The 13,100-nt window shown below is 44.8% G+C and overlaps 1 pseudogene; it reads left to right on the top strand.

Moving 5' to 3' along the window:
* The first annotated feature begins 481 nt into the window (after positions 1–481).
* On the top strand, positions 482–11,879 carry LOC110503879 (annotated as a pseudogene).
* Positions 11,880–13,100: the final 1,221 nt, after the last annotated feature.

The raw sequence follows: 13,100 nt of genomic DNA, 5'->3' as shown, positions 1-13,100 counted from the left end.
TGCTGTTTGACGAGCGAGCAACTGGGGATACAGCACGAAGGAATCTCTCAGCAGATGTCATAATGCAGGTCCGATCCTATTTGGAGGAGCCACTCCAACATTTAATTTTACAATTTAATTAGAATTGTTTTAACACCAATCATACTCAAACTATCGCAAACTGTTTTGAAAAAATATTTTAAAAAATTATTTTAAAAAGCCGTTTGGGAGCCAAAAGAGCCGGCTCTTTTTGGTGAGCTGAGCCGAACGAGCCGGCTCACTGAAAATGCCCATCACTATTAAGAATTTGTTCTTAACTGACATGCCTAGTTAAGTACAGGTAAAAAAAAAATTAAAAAAAATCACGTGTGTTCGAACGTTTCTAAAATACACTTCATGTACCACAATACAAAGTGACCACCTGTATTGGCCAATCAGAACGGCTTCTGATTAGCCAATGAATGGCGGGATATTCAAAGTTCAAACTTGATGGAACCATTAACAGAAACATGTGTCTGTACTGCAGTTGAGGCAGTAGGAGAGGAGGGAATGATAGTGTATTTTTTTAAATTACTAGAATAGAATGGAAACAGGATCAACCATTTAAGTGAAACACTATCCACATGCGGAAATCATATCGATAACTTGAGACCAGAAAATATAGCTAGCGTTTTGAGAGAATGTGCCAGTAATATGTCGTCTGGGAACAAGTCAAAGAAATGGGAGATTCGGGCACACAAACCGGGTTCAGGGGGCTGTAAGTTAAGCGACCTTGCAACCTAATTAACCAAAGTTTGTTAGACAGTAAATAGTAAACTGTTGTTTTGCCTGGTTTAGGTGGGTGGCTAAGTTACGTGTGATCTATAGTTAACGTTAGCGAATGATCTAACCTTAACGTTAAAGGCTTACTGTAACGTTATAGCTAGTTAACTTGCAAGTCTCCTAATATAACGTTAGCTAACTTGTCAAGGTTAACTTGGGTCAAGTTCATGTCAACTCGGGTATTTAGTTAGGTTAGACATCTAGATGGTACGTTGTATAAAGTTATATGATTTTTGACATGTTGTTATAGATGAGCGGTTGACAGCTGAGGAGATGGATGAACAACGCATCCAGAAGGTTGCCTATCAATACCTGTGCCGTTTGGAAGAGGCTAAAAGGTAAGAACATTTGAAACTGTATTTTCAGTTGGTTTCAGACAATAACTGACTTGTACTTCAGACTGTATCACTTCACCCTATCATGGATAGCTAACTCGCTTTTGAAGTGCATTGGCCAATTCTCTTTCTACAGGAAATTGCAAAAGCAACTATCTCTGTCATTAATTCTGATTGCTCTATATGTTTCAACACATCACATGCAATACTTGGAAATATATTGCATTAATATTCCCTAGTAAGTTAACATTAGACTAGATTAGTATGTTCTCTCTTTACAGGTGGATGGAAGCTTGTCTCCATGAGGAGCTGCCTGCCCCGACTGAGCAGGAGGAAGGGCTGAGGAACGGGGTGCTGCTGGCCAAGCTAGGCCACTGTTTCACCCCCAAGATACTCCCCCTCAAAAAGATCTATGACCTGGACCAGGAACGCTTCAAGGTCTGCTCTATTATTCACAGCCCTATGGTTTTACTGAAATGCCTCTCACTAAGAAAGACTGAGTTTCCTGCTCAGTAACTTTCTTTTGGACCTTTTTTGACAGTCTTGTCATTTATTTTTCTCTGAAAAATAACACTCAGCCCCTTGTTTACCTTCTTGACCCTTTAGAACTACCTATTTTTCCCAGTACCTGCTTTTCTGCTCTAATGTAGTCTTTTCACATGACTGGAACCCAACTCCTTTAGAGCTGAGATTTGAATTTGTGCTGAGCAAGCATAATACTCTATTTCAAAGGCATTGAATAGTGTAGCTGAATATCAGAGGTGTCATAATGGAGATTTCTCCAACGGATCATATCTTTCTCCCTCAGGGTATGGGATTGCAGTTCCGCCACATGGACAACATCAACCATTGGCGCAGTGCGATGGCGGAGATCGGACTGCCAACTGTAAATTAAAGGGAGAAATAAACTCTTTATTAGGCCTGTCCTCACATATAACAGTAGCAATCTTGTTTACTGTTACACCTGAACTACACCTAACCTGTCCTTGTTGTTTCAGATGTTCCACCCAGAGACGACTGACATCTATGATAAGAAGAACATCCCCAGAACTGTGTACTGTATCTGTGCTCTCAGCCTCTACCTTTTCCGACTATGTTTGGCCCCTCAGATCCATGACCTCTGTGGCAAGGTCAAATCTACAGGTAGAGTCCCAGTAGCCTCTTACTATTCAATCACAACTGGGATAAGGGGAAAATATAATATTAATATTCCTCTCTCATTCCTGTGTTTTTGGGGTAATATTTATTCTCCAGAGGAGATATGGCATCCAGATGCCAGCCTTTAGCAAGATTAGGGGAATCTTAGCCAATGAGATAAGTGGATGAGGCTGCTAGTAAGTAGAGGCACAGATGTTTTGCTTTGATGTTTTCAGATGTAGAAAATACACCTTATTTCAAGTTAAAATATGAATTCGCCCAAAATGTGTTTGTTTTCTCTCTACTATTACTCTCTACTTAAACTGATATGGATGGGATTTCAAAATTGAAACGCCAAGAGACACATCGGATACTATTGAAGTTCCTCGGTCATCGACTGTCATCTAAGAGTTAATGTTTTCACTGTCCTTGAATAGTTTATCAAAATGTTGCCTCTAGCTCCCTTCTCTCTCCCTCCAGTCCATGCTGCAGTTATAGCGATCAACGAGGCGGTGGAGAGGGGGCACGTGGAGGTCATTGCCCAGGCCCTGCGGAACCCCAGCGCCATGCTCACCAACCTGCAGGAGCACCTGATGCCAGTCTACCAGGAGATGGCACGGGCACAGAAGGCAGCTTTCGCCTACACCAAGGTGACTAACAGACTGAATTAATATGATAATTTAAAAATGCATTTATAGCCGTATCCCTGGTACAGAGTTTCTGTTGGTGTCAGGATAGTAATCATGTGTACTGAATTTCTAGTGTAACTGTTCAGAGGAGAAGGATATCTATGAGGAACACCTGACCCAAAGTGAGATTCAAGAGAACATTGACAAAGTAAATGGTGAGTTGACTTACCCATCAAACAGATAAATAAGAAGATGAATAAAAATTAAACCAAATATTTTGTCACTGTGTATGCAGTGCGTGCGGCCATAGAGCAGGTGGACGAGGCCCTGGATTGTGGGGACTCTGGCCATCCTGGCAGCCCTCCAGGTCCCCTGTCTGGCCCTGAGGGGCCTCCAGAGAGGCCATGGTACCTGGAGCAACTGGCCACTGACCGTGAACAGAATGCCCTGGTGAGAAACTGCACATTAACACCGCACACAGAGACACTGTGACCCCCTGGCCTTTAGTCTCTGACATGTGGCAGGACCTGGGCTGTGTGGACCCTCTGGAGCGAGATGAGCTGCAGAAGGAGGTGTTGTGGCTAACGAGGAGGCCCAGAGCAACCAGACAAGTCAGTACACACTCAACTAAATACTGTATCGTAGTCAGTTCTTATCACAAGGGGCATGCACTATATCAATTCCAGTGACTCTTGAGTTGCTGCATGTGTGCTTAAATATATTAATGCCCTGTCCTTTGCAGTCCCAATGTTCCATTGTAGATCCATCCAAACAAAATGTGTGTGTTTATTCAGTGCAGAAAGCTGTAAGATCTATCAACGAGAACCTGCGTCTTGGGGAGCCCAGGCAGACTGTTCGTGCCCTCATGGACCCTGAGGGCATCTCACTCAACTCCTTTTCTCTGCAACTTTGTCTTGTCTGTAAACAAGACTGTGTTCCATTAACATTTTGGTAAAAAAAAATGAATAGTAATATAAACAATATAGGGGGAAATTACCAGGTTACCGAAATTGAATAATTTTGTTGTATGTAAACTGACTGTAGTGAATATGGTCCTCTGTGCCTGCAGGGGGACCTGCAGCAGGAGGAGCTGTACGTAGCAGTGGAGATACTCTCGGCGGTGGCTCTTATCAACTAGGCAGTGGAGGCCAAAGATGTGGGAGCCTTCTGTGCCACGCTGGTCAGCCCTGCAGCCGGTCTGGCCGATATTGACGACAGCTTGGTCCAGAGGTGGGTTTCCAGTACCACTCTCCTGACAATTCTCAGTTGTCTCTGTAGCCTGGGTGCAGATCTGTATACTTGAACTAACTCCTTTGCCATTTGCCTCAGGTACTTTGAGGAGCTGGGTGATCAGAGGAGGAAGGCTGTGAGAGCTCTGCTGACGTGGAACAATCTCCAGAGAGGACCGAACTCTGTAAACGCAGCAGCACAGGAAGAGCATGACCGTACGTTGGAGAACTGAACACCAACTCCCAGAAACACTGGGTTTAGGTCCATTGACAGAAATATTTTGTTGGGTGCTATTTGATTCTAAAACCAGAGGAACACCTTGTATTTGACTGGATCTGCTTCCTGTTTGTCCACAGAGATCCTCGCCATCTGGCTGATTAACCAGGCCCTGTCTCGAGGCGACCTTCAGAAGGCTCTAGCTGCACTGCTGCTGCCTTCTAGTGGCCTTGAGGAGGTGACGACACTCAATGCTCGCCGCTACCATGACGTACTGACCAGAGGCCGGAGGTTGAAGGCTGAGGTATGTCATCCAGGAAGACATAATAGTTTAAAACAGGGAATCTAAACAAGATTTTGTGGTTCATTGTTCAATGCTGTGCCCTGTCCTATCACAGGTGAGCCGTAATCCAGGAGCAGAGTTGTGGTTGGCTGACATTCAGAAAGGAGTGAGAAGAGCCAATCACGACACTCAAAGAGCCCCGAAGAGTGAGTTGGCGTAATACCTTCACATCGGGTTTTTAAAGCCATGGTGAAATTCTATGCTGATGGGTTTCCTCACAACAGTTGTAATTCATATTATCACAAAATGTATACCGTTATCTTAACTGTGTGTGTGTTTCCCTGGCCAGTGTCCCTGGGCTTGGTGGCCGTGAACCAGGCAGTGGAGGAGGGCAAGACGTCCCAGACGCTGCGAGTCCTGCGTCTGCCAGAGGTGGCGCTGCGGAGCGTGGTGGAAGAATGTGCTGGAGTGTACCAGGCTGAAATCACCACCCTACTCTTGGGCCAAATCTGTGGGAGGTCAGTACCCACTACCGTGATTCACTTGTGTTCATGCTGGTTGTGATCTATGCACTTTAGTAGCATATTAGCTGCTCATAATTGGTCAGGATTAACCGTAGACTCAGCGACGCAGTAAATGTCATATCAGGTCAATTTCAGCAACAACTAAGAGCGTTGAAGCATGAGGCTGAACATCTCCATTGTTTTGGTCCCGCCACATTGTAGCAGACTGAGTGTACCGTTGCTCATCCGCAGATACTATGTTGCATCGCGCTCATCTCAGTATCTGCGGTGCTGCTCCTGGCAGCATCATAACACTGAATCTACCTTCAATCTTCTAGGTAGTGATAAGCCCTAATCTCTATGTACTGGGACTCAGGGGACAACTGGAGCCCATGACTGAAGACTAAGGACAGCCCCTACTACTTCCACCTGACAGGCCCCTTCATATGTGGCCTGTGCTGAGTTTTATGCAATGGCTTGCTTAATTTAAGTGTGTGTTCTCCAGACTCAGCCTCTGTACCTGGCCCAGCTGATCTTCCTGAAGCCCCAGAATAAAACGACTCTCTTCATGGAGACTGTCATCTTCACCCTGTTCAACTACGGCTCCGACTGCAGGGAGGCCTACCTGCTGCTGCAGCTCTTCACCCCCGCGCTGTGCCATGAGATCAAGTCATTGTACACACACTATTCACACACTATACAGGTGGTGACTGGGAACCCCACAGTCATTAAGATGTTTGTGAGTTTCTACCGCCATGCCCGCGGTCAGACCGCGTTGAAGGAGATCCTCGGGCTGGCCATTAGAGAGGTGCTGCAGGACTGCATCCTCAGCATCCGCACGGACCCCTGCGAGATCGACAAGAGCTGGGTCAACCAGACCCAGACCAACCACAAGAGGTCAGCACTGAGCCATGAGCAAATGTAGTGTCGTGGTGGTTCTCCTATAGAGAGCCTAGACAGTTTTAGCTTGGCCACAAGAGTTCAGCATAAAGCAAGAAATACATATACTATGCAGACTGATTTACTTACTTTAGTTGAATGCACTGATTTTGATTTGCTCATGACAAGTATTTAAAGATATGTACGCTCACACTCTCAGATTGGCTTCAAGAGGTCCATTGAGAAACATAAATGCATACACACACAGCAACATACTCTGTCTCCTCTCCCTAGCTCCCTGCCCTATGAAGTGAGTGCAGAGCAGCGTCGCCTGTACATCTCTATCGTCAACCTCAAGAACGTTACAGACCGCCTGCTCAACGCAATCACCAGCAACCTGCATAAATTACCGTAAGAGGCCCTTCATATGCACTCTGCAGAGCTTCCTTTTCATTCTCAGTGCAATTCATTTGAATCACCAGCAACTTAATCAAACAGCTGTTGGCAGCTCACGTCTTCCTCTCACCAGATTTGGCTACTTATTGTTTTAGTTTGATTTGTTTCTGTGATGGGAGTTCAACACTCAGGCGTTCTCCTTCCTCCCACAGATATGGGATGCGCTACACAGCCTAGGTCCTGAGAGATTCTCTACATGAGAAGTTTCCTCAGGCCAGCGAGGATGAGCTTTACAAGGTACACTACTGACCAGACTCAATGAATAAATCACGCAACATTCAAAAAGGTCCTCGTGTCAATGACAGACAAACGATAGATATGGAGTCAAAAGACCGAGCCCAATATTTGATTAGTTTAAAACAAGAAACAATTGGGTCACAATGAATATCTTCACATACACTACATGACCAAAAGTATGTGGACACCTGCTCGTCAAACATCTCATTACAAAATCTTGGGCATTAATATGGAGTTGGTCCCCTTTGCTACTATAACAGCCTCCACTCTTCTGGGAAGGCTTTCTACTAGATGTTGGAACATTGCTGCTGGGACTTGCTTCCATTTCAGTCACGAGCATTAGTGAGGTTGGGCACTGATGTTGGGCGATTGGGCTTGGCTCGCAGTCGCCGTTCCAATTCATCCTAAAGGTGTTCGATGGGGTTGAGGTCAGGGCTCTGTGCAGGACAGTCAAGTTCTTCCACACCGATCTCGACAAACCTTTTCTGCATGGACCTTGCTTTGTGCACGGGGGCATACATTGTCACTCTGAAACATGAAAGAGCCTTCTCCGAACTGTTACCACAAAGTTGGAAGCACAGAATCGTATAGAATGTCATTGTACGCTGTAGCGTTAAGAATTTAAATTCACTGGAACTAAGGATCTTAGCCCGAAACATGAAAAACCGCCCCAGACCATTCTTCCTCCTCCGCTGAACTTTACAGTTGGCGCTATGCATTTGGGCAGGATTGTTCTGTGAGCTTGTGTGGCATACCACTTCCCGACTTAGCCGTTGTTGCTCCTAGACGCTTAAACTTCACAATAACAGCATTAACAGTTGACTGGGGTAGCTCTAGCAGGGGAGAAATTTGACTAAGTGACTTGCTGGAAAGGTGGCATCTTATGACGGTGCCACTTTGAAAGTCTGAGCTCTTCAGTAAGGCCATTCTACTGCCAATGTTTGTTTATGGAGATTGCATGGCTGTGTGCTCGATTTTATACATTGGTACTGTACTTTTGTGTATATGTAGTGTATTTACCAAAAAAAGTAATACATCCACCACCGCAAAAACAAGAGAGGGAGCCTGGCAGATAATTGCAGACAGAGTAAATGCGCAAGTGAAGAGTGCTTTTCATGACAACACGGGCAGCAATGTATTCGGTTTTAGTTGTAACCCCATGGGAGTCACAGATCATCTGACCAAAAAGTAAGGAAAATCATTGAATTTAATGACTGTTTCTGAAAATTATTTGGTTTGGTGGAAGTGTTGGCTACAATATTAAATAGCTGCCTGTTTATGCTGTGAAAATATTTTATATTAATTTAGTCTCCTTCATTTGGTCCAGAGGGTCTTTTGAATTTCAGGATATGTGTCAATCTATAGCACCAATGACGTTTTGAAAATCTGCAGGATGAATTAGGCGATGTATTATTTTTATCATATTGCCTAGGTTTATTCATTTGAGATTAACAAAGCATTGCTGGCAGTCAACTGACCTCAGTTTACTCTACCTGCAGTTCTGTAGAAGTCCTCCATGATTAAATGGAAAACTTGATAGCCAGCAAATGCAACAGACATAAAATACCTCTTCAATGCGAGGCACTTATTATTATTATCACACAGTTGCCTTGCCAAATAGTTCAGCTTTGCCCATATTGTACAGGAAACTTTCAATGGCAAAACATCGCAAAGCAATACAGTTTGTATAGCAGTCAAAGCGAAACCATGCTGGCTTAGATTTGCTATATATGGGTTAAGTAAATTGACCAGATATGAGTGATTGTATTTTTGAACGTTATTGTTTTTCTGCACGTTCTTCTGCATGATCTAAAGGATGTATTCAAGGTCCAATAATTTGTTCTCTTTTGTAAAGCACTGCCAACAACGCAGGCTCCGATGTTCATCATTTGAGAAAATCCACTGGACAATCTTATTGGCGGAGAAGTCCCGTATTTATTCACTAGAACAGGCTAAGGTCAAGTTAACCTAGTAGGTATCGGTTTTACTTCAGAGAATTCGGTGTTGTGGTTTCTGATCAGGCTGTCTTTCAAGTTTTTTTTTTCTGGAGCTGAAAATTCAGAGTTTGTGGTCAGATTGTGGGGATCCTGGTGTACTACCGCTACAACCCAGCTGCTGTGGCTCCGGATGGTTTTGATGTGGTAGAGTTCTCGTCTGGCTCCTCACTGCTCCCTGAGCAGCGTTGCATCCTGGGTTCCATCGCACGCATCCTGCAGCATGCCGCCTCACACAAACACTTCCACGGTGACAGCCCTCACCTGCGCGCCCTCAACGACTACATTACCCTGACGCACTCCAAGTTCCGGTGAATCGTCCCGTCATTTTAGCGCATCCTCCACCCCCTTTTTAGAGGAGAGCTTTATTACTATAATTAGGCTATACATGCTAAATGGTTCTTAAGCAGATCTTCCGCAGTAAGTTCCTTCATGCTGCGTGTGATGTGTCGGCGCCAGAGGAGCATTTTAACATTGAATACTCTGAGATGGTCATCCTCAACAAGCCTGTCATCTATATCTCCATCAGTGAGCTCCTTAACACACACAAGGTCTGGATGCCATATAAGCTAAAGAGGCATAGAAACTTTTCGTTTTTAATGGGTTCTGGGGGAGGTGGGTTGGGAACAAACCTTTTCATTTGAGTAGATCCTGTGTGTGTGTGTGTGTAGCTTCTGATGGAGCACCAGGACTCCCTGTGTCCCGACCAGTCTGACCCATTGCTGACTGTTGACCTGGGGAAGGTGCCCACTATCCAAGCTCTGGTTGGTGAGGGGGCTGTGAGCGCTGCGGAGCCCCAGAAAGAGCAGACCCTGGCCCAGTACAGTAAGATGGAGATGTCCCTCAACCTCACCAGCAAGTTTGATGTTTTCAGGGGCTCTGACGACCACCCTGACGCCAGGGGGATTCTCCTCAGGTAGGGGCTTAAACTTTTTAACATTTCAGTGAGGTATGACTATCACACCATGAAAATGGCATGTCTAACTTGAAGTGTGTTTTGTTTCTGTGTGGTTGTGTTTTGCAGTACCAAACAGTTTATCGTCGACTTGATCCGAGCCCAGCCTGGAGAGCTTCTTCCTCTCAGGATCAGGTATATTCCACAGCTCTTCACTGGGCTGCCACACGCCCTCTTCCTCACACTCTCATCTCTCCGTAGGGAGTTGGTAGTAGTTAACCACTGGTGTATTCCTCTCCTCTCAGGAAGTGCAGCACGCGTGGATGATGCACTGCCGTGCCCAAAGGGACGCCCGCACCCCTGAGAAGATGAAGAGGAACCAGTTGATCGTTTCCGACGGCAACCTGTCTCTGGAGGAGAAGAAGCAGAAGATCCAGCGTAGCCTGAGGAGGCTGGAGAGCCTGGGGGTCCTGACCCCACCTGACTCTGAGACACAGATACTACAGCTCATAGCCAAGGTAGATGGAAACATACACTACACAGCACACACACAATGACATTTTAATTGTAAAGTTATCACACCAAATCAACTACAGATAAACCTCTCCCCCCCCCCCCCGAGACAGACCATTGGCAGCCTGCACTGCAAGACCTCCTTCCACAGCTAACAGGTGGACTTCTACAGCAAGTACATCACCACCTGCCTGGGTAACCTCACCGCCAAACACAGGTAGACACAAACACATGTGGGAGTGTGACCACACTGGAAGATGGCTTTACACTGCTACTGTGCTGAGCTCTCTATCACTCTCTCTCTCTTTCTTTCTTCCTCAGTGAGGTGAGTGGAAAGAAGGCAGCAGAGAGCAAAGGGAAGAAGAGCAAGCATCCCACTCTGACCTACACTGTTACCCGTTTACATGAGAAAGGATTCCTTGTGGAGATCGAGAACCTGCCAGTCACACAGTGAGTATGCAGGAACGTGCACACACACCACCCTACCAAATTACCATGGATGGTTACCTAGGGCATCAAGAAATTAAATGTATTTGATTATTATATCTCCTCAGGTTTAAGAATGTCATCTTTGACATTGTGCCCGGTGATGAGGGTGGCACGTTCCAGGCTCGCTTTATGGGTGTGGACATGGAGAAGTTCCCCCTCAAATACCAGGTGAGTCTGGGGAGTAGTATAATGAAACTAGAACAGACATTTCAATACAAACCTATGGTCTGTGATTGATGCAAATCCCAGTCTCTCACTGAAATCAGTGCTCTATATTGTATGTGCTGCAATGGTAAATTATTTAGTGATCCTATTTTGAAAGATCTTGGATTTCAGAACTGTATTCAAACGTGTATGTGTGTTTAGGGACCTGCTGCAGCTCCAGTACGAGGGAGTGGCGGTGATGAAGATGTTCGACAAGGCCAAAGTCAACGTCAACCTGCTAATCTTCCTTCTCAACAATAAGTTCTTCAAGAAGTGAGGGGGTTAGGATAGTGCCAGATCTCCCACCCCAACACGGGGAGCAGCCTACACAGTCCTCTAGTATTTTGTGCACTACTTAAAATGAGCACAGGACCGCCGCTAAGCTACATTTGCCACACGCTCCACATACATATGCTCTTAGGGGATTTTATGTTGTGCAACTTAATGATTCAAATGCCACTTTCAATGCCATAGGAACTGGTACTGTAACATGTACCTTGAGACTTCCTGTGATTATGCTTTATTGTCTCCCTGATGTGTAGGTTACTGACAGGTCTGGCCACATTGTAAGGAATTTGTGTAATTGACTGTAAAGACAGATGATATTGCAATGAGGGTGATTCCATTAGCTAGGCTTATGTCAGATGAGATGTGGTTGAGCCTTGTGGTCCAACCTTTGAACTCTAACCTAAGAGGCTTGACCTTTTTGTTAGTCTGGGCTTAACTTTTGTTCAAACTTACGTACATATTTTCTGTCATTTAATTGTTTATCTTCATATTTTCATCTGTCATTCTGATACCCTTATGTCAGTCTTGATTAGTTTAATATTTTTCTTTTCAACACTAACATGTTCAGGCCAGTCAAAATTTCCACAATCGGCTGCTAAATATGAATGTGGACCAACATGACAATACAACTGTTGTTATTTCTTTACATATCAGTGCTGTAGCTGTAAAGGAAATTGGTTGATTAATCTAACCAGACAACAGACCAACTGCCTGATAAATTGTCCTAATGAAACTGTTAATACTTCTGTTTTTTTACTTTTATATTTAAATAAAAATGTAGTTTCTGTCAGTTTTGGTTTTACATACTTGATTTGATCTATTTTATTAACCTGTTATTCTTAATGATAGTTTATTTCTACTAATGAGAGCTTTATTTCTACTAATGAGAGCTTTATTCTATCTTCATAATGGCCATGAGACATTTTTATGCAAACCATCTCAGCAGATGCTTGCTTGCTCTGTGAGCTCCACAAACTGGTAAATAACAAAGCCCACCATAGATATTCACCATGTATATTCCATGACCAAAAGTATGTGGACAGCTGCTTGTCAAACATCTCATTCCAAACTCATGGGCATTAATATGGAGTTGGTCCCCCCCCTTTTGCTCCTATAATAGCCTCCACTCTTCTGGGAAGGCTTTCCACTAGATGTTGGAACATTGCTGCGGGGACTTGCTTCCGTTGAGCCATGAGCGTTAGTGAGGTTGGGCATTTAGGCCTGGCTCAGTCTGTGTTCAAATTCATCCCAAAGGTGTTAGATGGAGTTGAGGTCAGGGCTTTGTGCAGGCCAATCAAGTTCTTCCCCATTGATCTCGACAAACCATTTCTGTATGGACCTCGCTTTGTGCATGGGGGCATTGTCATGCTGAAACAGGAACAGGCATTCCCCAAACTGTTGCCACAAAATTGGTAGGGCAGAGTCATCTAGAATGCAATTTTACGCTGTAGCGTTAAGATTTCCCTTCACTGGAACTAAGGGGCCTAGCTGGAACTGTGAAAAACAGCCCCCAACTATTATTCCTCCTCCACCAAACTTTACAGTTGACACTATGCATTTGGGCAGGTAGCGTTCTCCTGTCATCCTGTCAACACATTTCCCCTACTCCAGAATCCAATGGCGGCGAGTGTTACGCCACTCCAGCTGGCGCTTAGCATTGCACATGGTGATCTTAGGCTTGTGTGCGACTGCTCGGGCATGGGAACCAATGAAGCTCCTGATGAACAGTTATTGTACTGATGTAGCGCCCAGAGACAGTTTGGAACTTGTCAGTGAGTGTTGCAACCGAGGACAGATTCTTTTTTTACGCGCTTCAGCACTTGGCAGTCCTGTTTTTTTTTAGCTTGTGAGGCCTACCACTGAGCGGTTGTTTCTCCTAGACGTTTCCACTTCACAATAACTGCACTTACAGTTGACCGGGGCAGCTCCAGCAGTGCAGAATTTTGACAAACTGACTTTTTGGAAAGGTGGCATCCTATGACCGTGCCATGTTGAAAGTCACAGAGCTCTT

The sequence above is a fragment of the Oncorhynchus mykiss genome, chromosome 3 (assembly GCF_013265735.2).
Source record: "Oncorhynchus mykiss isolate Arlee chromosome 3, USDA_OmykA_1.1, whole genome shotgun sequence".
Lineage (NCBI taxonomy): Eukaryota > Metazoa > Chordata > Actinopteri > Salmoniformes > Salmonidae > Oncorhynchus > Oncorhynchus mykiss.
This window is presented reverse-complemented; position numbering and strand designations above follow the sequence as displayed.